The 12,766-nt window shown below is 37.2% G+C and overlaps 1 long non-coding RNA gene across 1 annotated transcript in view; it reads right to left on the reverse strand.

Annotated features, from left to right (window-relative positions):
* LOC141349735 (uncharacterized) overlaps nucleotides 1-12,766 on the reverse strand; it is a 54,110-nt gene that overhangs the window by 21,024 nt on the left and 20,320 nt on the right. The window contains exons 2-3 of the long non-coding RNA XR_012357736.1: nucleotides 7,589-7,688; nucleotides 2,991-3,112 (exon numbers count right to left, since the gene is read on the reverse strand). This is a non-coding gene — a long non-coding RNA (uncharacterized lncRNA). The remainder of the gene's footprint in view (nucleotides 1-2,990; nucleotides 3,113-7,588; nucleotides 7,689-12,766) is intronic.

The following is a 12,766-nucleotide window of genomic DNA, read 5'->3' on the forward strand; positions in this document are numbered from 1 at the left end:
GTACCAAATGTGTATTAGTTTCTCAAAGGTACTGCCCCAGTGATCACTGGGGTGCATATTTGACCATTTTTTCTACTCTGATATCTTGCTTTTAACTTTCCGATTCATTATACTTTTTCAATGGTGTAATCCTCTACAAGTAATTAACTCTTTAACATTGGCACACACTGGATTACTCTCCCACAGGAACATATCAGGCCCTCATGCTTAGTCTGAGAAGTAAAGTATGGCTAAGCTGTGGTTGCCCTTGAATAAGATATTCTTACCATCGTCACTGATCCGCAAAGAACAAGCTGCATCTGTGTGTAACAATGCAAGAGATTTAACCGCATATTCAATACCCTATAGTCTGGGATTAGTAAGTCGGCAGCACAGCTATAGTGAACCACAATGAAGACGGTACATCCAGTACATGGTTTGGCACTCAAGCTTCTCTTCCCCCAGGAATGTTAAATAATCTGTTAGACTTCATTTAGACTGACAGTCTGATTCATCTAGAAATCATGGATCTTGGCCTCATTTACTTCGAGTTGACCATTTGCGATACCTTAAATGGTGACAAAGTGTCAGAAATCAGCCAAGGCGTTTGGCAGGAGACGCGCTTTGGCGACAAAACTTCACTGACTATCTAGAGATAATTGTGATAGGCAACCTAAGGTGTAGCTGTCAGAAGAAATGTCTTTTCTTGCCAGAGCAGAAGTGGGAGTGGAAATTAGATTTGGCTGGCTTGGTTTTTTTTTCTTCATCTTTGTTTCTGTTTAGTTCTATATCACTGCTTTTGTTTATGAAGCAAAGTGTGTTTGTTCCAGACAATTAGATTGTTTCACCGTGATTAGATTACTGTCTCTTGCTTGCCAATGGTAAAACGTTTATGCATTTATAGCTCTATGGACATGAAAGAAATTGTATGAAAATAAACATGTAACTAGGAAGAGAGACGTGGTAAATTCACATTCCCAATTACAGTAAATCAAATGATCAGATTTTATATAAAGACATTAAGGAGCTGTAAATCAAATGAAACCTCGGCTGCATCTTTATTATCAGAGATAATTCTGCATCTTAGCCGCAATGACAAAATGAGATGGAAAAAATGTCATTTGAATAAGACTGAATGGAATGAGAAGTATAACCTTCACTTAAACTGGAATTAAAGTCGCGTTCCAATGGAATTAAATTATATGAGGGTCAAGTGCAAGCCTTAAACTTGAAAACGATTCTTTAAGTGGAGTGAATTTGAAATTTAATATACAGATCAAATTAGAAAAATGAATTTTATGTAAGATTTAATTAAATCGTATGGAAACAGTTTTCTATAATAAGCAGATTTTTGATAGTTATCCGCTTATTCTGTGCATGTAAACACACTCAATGTGTGTCGCCTATCTCTGTCAATTGAGTGCATTTACATAGAATAAGAGGATAACTATCAAAAATCTGCTTATTATAGAAAACTGTTTTTCAGGTTCAGGTTTTTCACAGGCAGTGACGTCACCGCCTTTAGTACATAATAGTTGTTTTAAAAGACGCAGCATTTTCTTAACTTTGTCACGTAGCTGGACATGCCCACTTCTTGTCGCCAACGGTCACCGTCACTATAGAGGGTATGCACATGATGTCACTTTTGGCGAAAGTGACTGCGGGTATGCCCACTGAGTGGCAAAATACAGAATGGCAGAATTTGTGTACAATGTGAAATCAGCGGAAACACGGGGAAAACGCGTATAAATGGGAAAAAGCTGTTTTGCGATAGACTGTACTAACAGATTTAACAAGAATTCTGAGCTATCGTTTTACAGACTGCCAAAAAACACAGAATGGAGAAGTAAATTGATCGTTCATGCCAACGTCCACTGTACATTAACGTAGTTTTACTCAAGTACACAATTTTAATGTAATTAGGTATTAAATACATTTTAATATGCAATATTAACCCCCAGGGGTCCAAAAACGCGGTGCCGCGTTTTGACTTGTTTTCTCCTTATCATAGCAGAATCAACTTAAAATACTCCATCATTAATAATCATACACTTGCGTGTTTGACATCATTTGAAACTGTGAAGGGTCCTCTTAAATTTGTGTACATTCACAATAACAAGAGATCTTTGTGTTTTTGTTAAATAAAGAAAATAAACAGAGTGTGCATTAAGACATTTCTGTCTCCGCCAGCTGTCTCTCAAAACATGTTACAAAAATGAAAAAAGTTGAAACTCGTCACACAAACATGATACACATATTCAAAGAAAGCCTGAAATGTCTACTTTTAAACAAACTAATTATATTTGAAAACAAATATTGCCTGTTTATATAATCTGCATTGAAGTAAAGAGAGTACTGTTTATCTTGGTTGACTTCATTATCTTTAATGCGGTCACGCCCACAGAATACATGGTTCTATGCTTTAGAATATAGTAAAGTACTGCAGTGTGCACAGTGTGTCGTTTGATCCTCCATTTACTGCAACAAAGTGCACCGAAGGACATCTATCAAATGATTCTGTGCCAATGTTATATCAGCATTAAAGGGATAGTTCACCCAAAAATTATTATTCTGCCATCATTTACTCACCCTATATACAGTAAATGACAAAAAATATTTTTTATCAAACAGGAAGCAGGAGCACCTTTGACTTGCATAGTAGACTTTTTTTATGTAAATTAAGTCAATAGTTCTCCAAAACTGTTTGGTTACAAACATTGCTTAAAATATTTCCTTTTGTATTCACCCGTACAAAGAAATGTATACAGGTTTGAAACAAATGGTGGGTGAGGAAATAATGACTTAATGATTTAAATTTATATTAATTCTTCTCTCATCAAATTGAATTATTTTTTTTGGTTGTGGTATTTCACTTTTCCAAAGCAAATTAATATTTACAGACTTTGATTTGACATAGTGGGAATAAAAAATATCTTTTAAACATTATAGACCCTTGTTCCATTACAGACTGGAGTCATCTCTATAGAGCAATAAGAAACCTCATCAGTTACCTTCAGAGGACGGAAATATCTGTTGAGTCTCTGTGATGGAATATAGGCAAACTCTCACATCTCATCATTTACATCATGGCAAACCCCTTGATTCATTAACAACTCTGCTTATGAAGCAAAATCTGTGAAGAAGAAAGATATAATTTAACCCAAAGCATAGCCCCTCGTGAGACATGCGTAATGAGACAAGTTAAGCTTGATGTTCCACCATGTATTCATGATTAATAGATGAGGACCCGAGTTCTGTAAGAAGACATAAAGATCCACCCACTTGTCTGGTTCAAACCAATCAATACCATTTTCCCAGCAACTCATCAATTCTCATCACAGACCATTTGTTTCTTTGTACTTCTATACTGTATGATTCATCAGCAATGTAATTGAAGAGTGCTTTATTATCTGTCACATCTTTGTACTCATCTTTTTTAACTGCCTTTTGATTATTCAGACCCAATCCACACACATAAATCACCACTGTCATTTCATGCAAACATTTATGATTTCTATACGCATTTATTAAATTAATTGAATTAATTTCCATGTTATTGATATAACAAAACTCATAATATAACTAACAATAAGAATGTATATTTGCCAGCGGCTTCACAATATAACTGCAATATATATATACTGCACAAGTACATATTGTTCTCTGAGTAACATGAAGAATGAGATGTGTTGTTGAGTATTGTCAACACAGAAATGATAAAAGAAGCCATGCAACTTTATAAAAAAACAGTAAAAGACTAAAAGCAGCCGTACATTGTTTTCTTTTTAAAAACGTACCCCTGTCACTGGGGCTGTACCCTTTCAAAAAGTACAGCTTTTTAAGTTCTACTGTGGAGATAATCGGGATTTATTGTTGTTTATATGTCTATGTGGTGTTTTTAATATGTTTTAATTCCAACCATGGGCAAATTACACCATTGCTGAGTAATTGCTCCATAAAATTGGAGTCTCATTCCCATTGTTTCAAATCACCTTTGTTTCCATCATCACAAACATGTAACCAATTCTATCAACATTGTTGAAAGCGTGGATCAGTAGTTCGAGTCATAGATATTATGTTTGAATGCCTCATAGACCCGACGATGAAATATTCACAGCACTACTGGCTGCCTCAGCTCTGATAACATGCTGCTCACACATGTAGGGTTTAGTGCCTTAAGATTAGTGCTGCAAACGCGCAGTTAACGTATGCTTTGCGTAAAACTGAACTTAGCAGTTACGTGTCTGAAACTGCCAAATGTAGCATCTATTTAGATATGGGGAAAATAAGTATTTGACACATCAGCATTTTTATCAGTAAGGGGATTTCTAAGTGGGCTATTGACACAAAAATTTTCACCAGATGTAGCCATCAAGCCAAATATTAAATTCATACAAAGAAATCAGAACATTTAAGTATACAAGTTGGAAAACAACTTGTATACATTAGGAAAACAAAATTTACCATTAAAAGGCTGTTCGTGGTTTGTTATCTGTTGCTAACGTTACACTTAGCATGTCCCCTATCCCTAAATGTACTAATTTAATGAGAAACTTCACGAGCAAAGTGATTCACATGTAGTGCTATTATACAATCTTAAGGCTTAAAACTTTTATTAGGCTTAAAACTCTTATCTGATTCAGCTCTATGGGGCTGACAGTAACTTCCAGGAACTCTTGAGAGGCTCCATGAACCGCCATTGGTGTAAAAATGGTTCCATTGAAGTGAGTGGAGTTGACGTAACTCTCTTCCTAGGGCTCTGTATGGGGCCCGAGTTGTGCGATTGAGTAGAGGCGGGGACTAATTTTATGTTCATAAGTCCGCATATCCTAAATGAGGCTAGGGTGTAGAGTTACCCCGGATTTCCACCGACTGCGGAACGGCTGCGGATCCACTGTGGAACGGCGGCGGATTCAATCGGTTTCCATACAAGTCAATGTGTGTATTTCCACTGACTGAGTTCCGAATCCGTCACAGCTCCGGCCATCCGCAGCCCTCCGGAACAAATACGCAGAGCTTCTATTTTTGACGGATGCCGGACAGCTCTGCAGGGCGGAGCCATGACTATATCGCGTAATCATACCTGAATTCGCTAGATCTGGGCTGGTCCAGCAAAACGTCATAATTTAACGTCATAATGGGCGGAGACAGAACTAGATATCGCGCGATCATCACGTGAATTTGCGAGACATCATGGGACCTCGTCACTTCAGCACGCAGCCGCTCTGCAACAAATACGGAACTGGTGGGTATTGGCGGACGGTGGATTTCGGAGCCGTAACGCAGCGGAGCCGATCTGCAGCCCTCCGCAGTTAGTGGAAATCAGGGGTTACATTCAAGTTGTTTTAAAGCATGAAGAAATTCAGTTCAGTCGGTCTCAGAGCGATTGTTTTGGTGCGGATCGAAGCATCATTGCTGTGTTTACATATGCATAAACAAACCAAACCAATGAAGAAAATGCACCAAGTTTCGAAAACAAACACTCAGGTGTGAAAACATCCTAAACGAAGTGGCAGTTGGATCCTCTATGCATTTTTCCTACAACTATGATGCCCTTGAAGGGTAATATTTTGTTCTGATGTCTGGTCTCAGGTGCAGGCGTCAACAGAAACACAATTAAGGAGTTAAATGCGCTGTTTGTTCAAATACAAATTTCAACTTATATGACAGCAGACATCTTCAGTCATCCTTTCATCATCTCAAAATATGTGAATACACTCCAGTGGAACGGCACAATGCCATTTTCACTTAGAACAATTTGTGCAAATTGATTCGAACACAATAGGCCTTTGAAAAACATAAAAACTAGGGAAAAAATCGATAAAAACAGTCCGGCTTTGGCTTTTATTCATGGTGTCCTTTCAGGCAGGAAGGCAGCTCTGAAAGTATAATGCAATATTCTATAAACCATATTCTGAACAACTACAGAGGTTCTAAAGGGAGAACCAAAGACTAGGGCAACACCTTGAATATCATGATTAAATATGCAAATGAAAGATTTCATGCATGCACAGTGTAATGGGTAATTTAGCGCCTGACTTCCCCCATCCGTATTGACATAAGTGATGCATAGGAAAGACAAGGATTTTATTCACATCTCATACACACATCATGTTTGCTTTCTATCAGCATGGTGATAATGCATTACCAAGGACATCGTGGAAACATGAGTTTTGTCCCTCTTTTGATGTAAAGATGAGGATTGTGGGTAGTCCCTAGGATTAGGGAAAAATCGGTCACACTATTTTACAGTACGTGTACTTACCTTGTACATATATGGTAAATAGTTGTACTTACCGACAAATGTGTGGTACTTACTTTTAGGTATCTACATGGTAATTAATTGGTATCATTACTGTACTTACCAGTGGTACATACTTGGTAGTTATTATGTAACTGTAGGTAAGTACTGGGTAATAACAGATACATACTTATAGTGTAGGTATACTTTAACTAACGAGAAACATTACTGTACTTACAAATAAATGTACAATATAAGTATTTAGTATTTACATGCAAGTTAGGGTAAATGACAGTTATTTATGGTGTACATATATGATAACTAATATCAAACACTACTGTACTTACAAATTGTATATACATGATAAGTGTGTGGTACCTGTAGGCCAGTGTAAGTTAATGACCGGCACATATGGTGTATGTATACTGTAATTAACAAGAAATACTACTGTTCTTACAAATTGTATATACACGATAAGTGTGTGGTACCTGCAGGCAAGTGTAAGTTATACTTACGGTATACCATATGTATATGATAACTAAGAACAAACATTACTGATGTGCCATTTTGGTACTCAGTATCTTTGTCCTTTAAACCAAGCATTAAATAACCGTATGCATTAACTACTGGGTACATTCACTAGTACATCCATGATAACTGCATGGAAACAGGACTGTAAAATAAAGTGTTGCTTTTTACACAGTTATTACAAAGGACCTACCACCTAAGATATAGCATCATATACATGTCACTGTGAGGCAAACCCAACTATTGACTATCATATGCATTAACTACTGGGTACATTCACTAGTACACACTTGTGTATATACAATTTGTAAGTACAAATGTGTTTGATATAAGTTTTCATATATGTACATTATAAATCCCTGTCAGTTTCCCTAACTTGCCTGTAAATACTTATATTATACATTTATTTGTAAGTACAGTAATGTTTTTCGTTAGTTACAGTTTACCTACACTATAAGTATGTATCTGTTATTACCCAGTACTTATCTAGAGTTACATAATAACTACCAAGCATTTACCACTGGTAAGTACAGTAATGATACCAGTTATTTACCATGAAGTTACCTAAAAGTAAGTACCACACATTTGTCGGTAAGTACAACTTATTTACCATATATGTACAAGGTAAGTACACGTACTGTAAAAAATAAAGTGCTACCGAAAAATCTGCAAAATAAAAAATGTTGAAAGAAACATTGCGAAACATTGATTTGAAGTGTAAATAGATTTTTAATAGAGTTTTCCATTCGTTTTATGACCTATACTGCAGCTAGCCGTCAGGAGGCCATAAAAATGCCTTGGCTTTACTTTTTAGAATGTGTGTGGCCCCCCTTGTCTTACCAGTATTCTTCATAATGACCTGTGCTCTCTCGCTCTCCAGAAGTCTTGGGTCATTTCATCAAACACATATTGATACAAAATCAAGTGATGTAACACTGATCTAAAAAGGGGAGAGAGAACAAAATTACACATTAACTTGCTTCTCTTTGATTTCTCATTCTCTTTGTTGCAGTGTAGACCTTTCATGTCCTGTAGGACACACTAACTAAGATTAAAACTGTCCTGGGTTCAAATAAAATACAATTACAGACTAAAATATTATTTTTAATGACCCTTTGCATTATGTTATACACACAACTGTGCATCACAAAAGTAATCGCAAAGCAAATTCTATCATGTTTTTTTGTGTGTTTATTGTGCTACTTAGCTGTATTTTTTAGTTATGAGGGCCTAAATAAAAAAACAACTGCAGTTTGATTGACAGGGCTTAAGCCTAGTCCCAGACTAGCTTAATGTTAGTGTTCGAAAACAACCTGCACTGACGTATCTTAAAATATATCATTATGAGTGTTGTGTCTCAAGATGCACAACAGTAATGTTTATTTAAAAATTACGCCTTTAAAATGACTTAAATATCCTAATTTAACTAAAGGCCTAGTCCTGCCTTAAGCTTATCCCTTTCCGGGAAAACGCCCCTACATCAAGGTAATAATATGATTATACCGTTATGACGCACATAGGTAAATACCTCTAAAATCCCTTACTGGACTTATCAGCATCAAGGGCTTTATGGCAATTTTTTGGATGTGTAAAAGAAAATGAGCATAATAGAGACAGAGATAAGAGTGATAGCACATTATCCATTGTCTCAGCGGAGAGCTGTATAGTCCTTGGTTATTCCCTGCATGATCCATAGCTTACACACGTTGGTAATATTGCCTCAAAAAAACATTAAAATTGGACACATTAGCTGTAAATGCATTCCTGTGCAGTGGTGTGTGAGTGTGTCTTTTTCAGCAAGTCTGACCTGAAAAGACAAGCTAAGAATGAGACAAGTAAAGAGAGAGGGGGAGAGAGACAGAGAGAGTGAAAGAGAGAGAGAGAACAAAACAGAATGTGATGGGTACCATCCACTAGCTTCAGCAGGAAAATAATGAAATGATAACTGAATATGATGTACCTCTGGGCATTTTATCTTACATTGATCTGATGTGAACCTGATTTATAATATGAGTCTAATCTTAACATTCTATATGTGTGGACAGCGAAGGACTTGGGAAAACAGCATTGGCAAGGAGGCATGTTAAATGTTAATAAGAACATTGAATGAGACACTGGGGGTTTACAAAATTTTTCAGTGCAAGTCAACAAATGCATATAATTCTTCGTACATTGTACCAAAAATCCTGCAAAAAAGCTTAGACCCTTTAAAAAATGACATAACGATATCAAGCGAATGCTCTTGACAAGTATTATATGTTCATCCAATTCCTTTGCTTCAAATCCACTTAATCCCAGCCTCAGGTCATTCAGAAATACAGATTTGTTTGCAGATTCCAACAAACGCCACGCCAATTTTTCAGCTAAGTCGGAAGATGAAATGGATGAACAATGGTGCGTGAATCGACCGTGGGTCACATATCAAACTTGTGTCCCTTGTGAGTACTTGGACCCATTGGTGTAGTGCAGGGTATACACAGGTTTATGGAGTATACCCACTTCTTTATTTGATGGCATGGGGTACAGGGCTTTGAACCAGATTTTTTCCCATTTGGTTCGTTCCGAACAGAAATAGTTTTTTAACGTTTCCGGTTCAACCCTAAAATTGACGTTCCTGAACCAGTTAGAACAAAAGTTCCCAAACTGGTTAATAACGTTCCATGTCAGCTGTGGGACATACAAATAAGTAGGCTGATCATTAGGACATTAAACTTAAATTATTAGTCTACATCATTTTTCTTAAGTCTCTATCTTGTCATCAAACATTAAAAAAGGCTACATTATGTAAGCGGCATAACTGTAAATCTGACACGCCTACATTTGTTTCAGTATTATACATGAATTAAGACAAGGACAATTTCTGCTATGTCGTTTATTGGCAAACAACTTAAACAAATGTTTTATTAGAAAAAGAATACTGTGGTTTTTTTTAAATCATTTTGTTTGTATGTGTCCTGTCAAGAACAGAAAGATTGTTTGCTTGCTATTTGAAAAGCGTCTCTCCGTGTATGCACTTTTGAGTACACTTCTTTTAAATCGAAGTCGATCGAAATTAAGTCACAACCTCGAACTTCGAAATAAAAAATGGGATCGTCGATGCTGCCACGCCCCCATGTCACGTCCAGTCGGCTTGCCAAGCGGGGGAAAATAAACCTCTCAGAAGTGCCTTTAAAAACATCGGATTTATATTTTAAACATGAGGGATGTATTGCTACAACTCCTTGAAATGCATATCATAAACAGGATTACTACCTAGTGATCTGCCTTCGGACAGAGTGCAGCTCTCTGCACGTGCACGAGAGAGCCGCCAAGATGCAGCGGGTTATATTTTAAACAAAAGGGATATTTTGCCTCAGCTCGCATGAAACGCATAAAACTGAACAAATATGTAAGGATTACTACTTTACTTGATGTTTAGACTTTGGACATATGCGAGAGCGCGTGCACGTGAGACAGAGAGAAGCGCAGCTGCTTATGACGCGCCGGTTTTATTTCAGATGATAGGAGAAGACGCGCACATTAAGTCCATCTGCGTGCAAGAAGGAATCCTCTCTCTACAAGCTCTATCGCGTAAAGTAAAGCCCACAAACCCCCATGCGAGGAAAAGCACGCAATGTGCATGTTAATGTGAAACTATAATAATAATAATAATAAAGGCATATAATTTTTTGTCTTAAAAAAAATCCATTTAAAAATCGAGAATCTAATCGAATCGTGACATCAGAATCGAAAATGTAATCGAATTGAGGATTTAGAGAATCGTGACACCCCTAGCGCACACACAAAGACGGAGGACGAATTCCAAATGGCACTTCGGGAAGAATCTGCAGTATAAGCAGTCGCTCCACATAAAGTGAAAATCACGTTGTTTTTCATCTATATTCGCCAAATGTTTTTTGATCGACTACAGTATGAGACACAGTATTATCATTGACACAGTAATATTTACCTCTTATGATTGAGCATTAGAGACTTAGGCTTGAGTAGGCTACTTGCTGGTGGCAAGCTTCTCGTTTTTTCGATGAGTCAACGGCGACCGGATGTGAACTTCACCGAGTCATACTGCACAGAAATCTTGTCCACCAGCAGTTACCATTATTTTTAATAAACGATTCTGTTCCAAAACATTTATATTTTTAAAGTTTCTGGTTTAGTTTTTGTTCCTTGCAAAACATCAAAAGTTTCTGGTTTTCGTTTTCGTTCCATGAACTGGTTCAAAGCCTTGATGGGGTATACCCACTTCTACTTGAAAAAAAATGGTGGCATGAATTAAGAGTATACCCACTTCTCCAGGCACCACTAAACCACTGCTTGGACCTAAATACAACTCGAATGTGGGAGTCAAATGGATCCCAGCGCCACCTGTGTGGTTAAGTTTCTTCACTTTTACTTTCATTACTTGCAATGTTTTTAGTTGCATCTTTTGGTGATCTTGCAACAGTTTACTATGTCTTGTCTAAAGAGTGGATTTTGAGTTTTTTTGCCAGAATTTTTGGATGCACTTAGAGGGTTTTGCAGAGAAAGATAGTCAAATTCGTTAAATTCCAATGAAATGACTAAAATGACATTTGTGGAAAAAAAGGAATTTCTTTTACCGACTAATTATTGTAAAATTAAAAGTGACATTACTGAACCTAGACATTACAGCCTGATAAAAATGCTCATTTACAAGAAAACATGTCAGACACATTTAGAGGATTTTGCATCTGAACTCCTCAATTATAAACTGTAAAACACACAAGATACTTCTACTGTGAGGTTAAGCTTTGTAAGGTAACACAAGCTGCTCAACGCAGAGCAAACATTGGCCAAAATAGTATGCATTTTGCAATGTTTCAAGCCTTAGAGTGCTACTGTATGGTCAATAACTTTGAATAAAATATACTAGGCGTATAAACTGAAAGTAATAAAGTACAGAAGTATACTGTTCCAAACATCCAGCTCACATGTACACCCAAGGTTTCATACCAGACTCTCCAAGATCCAATGCCTCTGTGTTTATCTGCAGTATATGGCTTATGTAAGATTGCAGGCATGGTGAGCACAAGGTGTGCTAGATGAACAGGACAGTTATTGACCACAAGCTTTGTCTCCATAAGCCTTAACCAAGACTTTACATTGTTATTGTGGTCAGCCAAAGGAACAGTTGTAAGATACGTTTCAGAAAAAGTCTTACTAAGCTGCATATCGCATATTGACAGCTTCCACTTTCAAAATGGGACATTTCTGGGGCCCAAGAGAGCAATAATTCATTTAAAACCTTTCTGCCGTGATAGGTTAATCCCTCTAGGCTTGTGTCATAAAAAGGTTTACCATGTTTACAAGGCAGAATATAAAAGCTTTCTAAATCAAGTAATGCACTAGTCTCAGGGTTAATCTGCTGGTCAACATACATTTCTATGCAAAGTAAATATTTTTCTAGGAAAAAAGATGAAAGGTGAGTTTCATATTCCATACAACGATAACACACCTGTGTAACTGATCATTTGATTTACAAGTGTGAATCACGCTTGGAAAAAAACAACAGACACACAGTCCTGTATGTCATAGTCAGATGTCTCTGAGGCTCCGGATGAAAGCATGTCCATCCAATCACACCCAGACGTTCTTTGAATACAGCAGATATGCCCACTCGTTTCTGACAGATGCGGATTGGTGTGGCGTTAAAGAGAAATCAACATCACTCGCTTTCCACCAGCAGGCTTGTTATCACACCCAACCAACTATCCAGCCATTGGACTCAACTGCACAGTGCAACACATCACAGAATAATCCCTCCACCTAATGCTGTTTTATTGATCCAAAAGCCTACCCAGACGCTCAAACACACACACACAACAGTGCACACAAAAAACTTTTTATGTCAGACCCTATTTCCATCATCCGCAGTCGCACAATGTCCATATATAAGTGCATACACTTATATATTATATACTTTCTCTTACATGCCAGAAGATCTTATTGGCTCTCCTCTCTGCTTTGAACCCACTGGACTTTCATTATTGTTAAAAGCTTGCT

This window comes from Misgurnus anguillicaudatus, chromosome 15 (genome assembly GCF_027580225.2).
Source record: "Misgurnus anguillicaudatus chromosome 15, ASM2758022v2, whole genome shotgun sequence".
NCBI classification, from domain to species: Eukaryota; Metazoa; Chordata; class Actinopteri; order Cypriniformes; family Cobitidae; genus Misgurnus; species Misgurnus anguillicaudatus.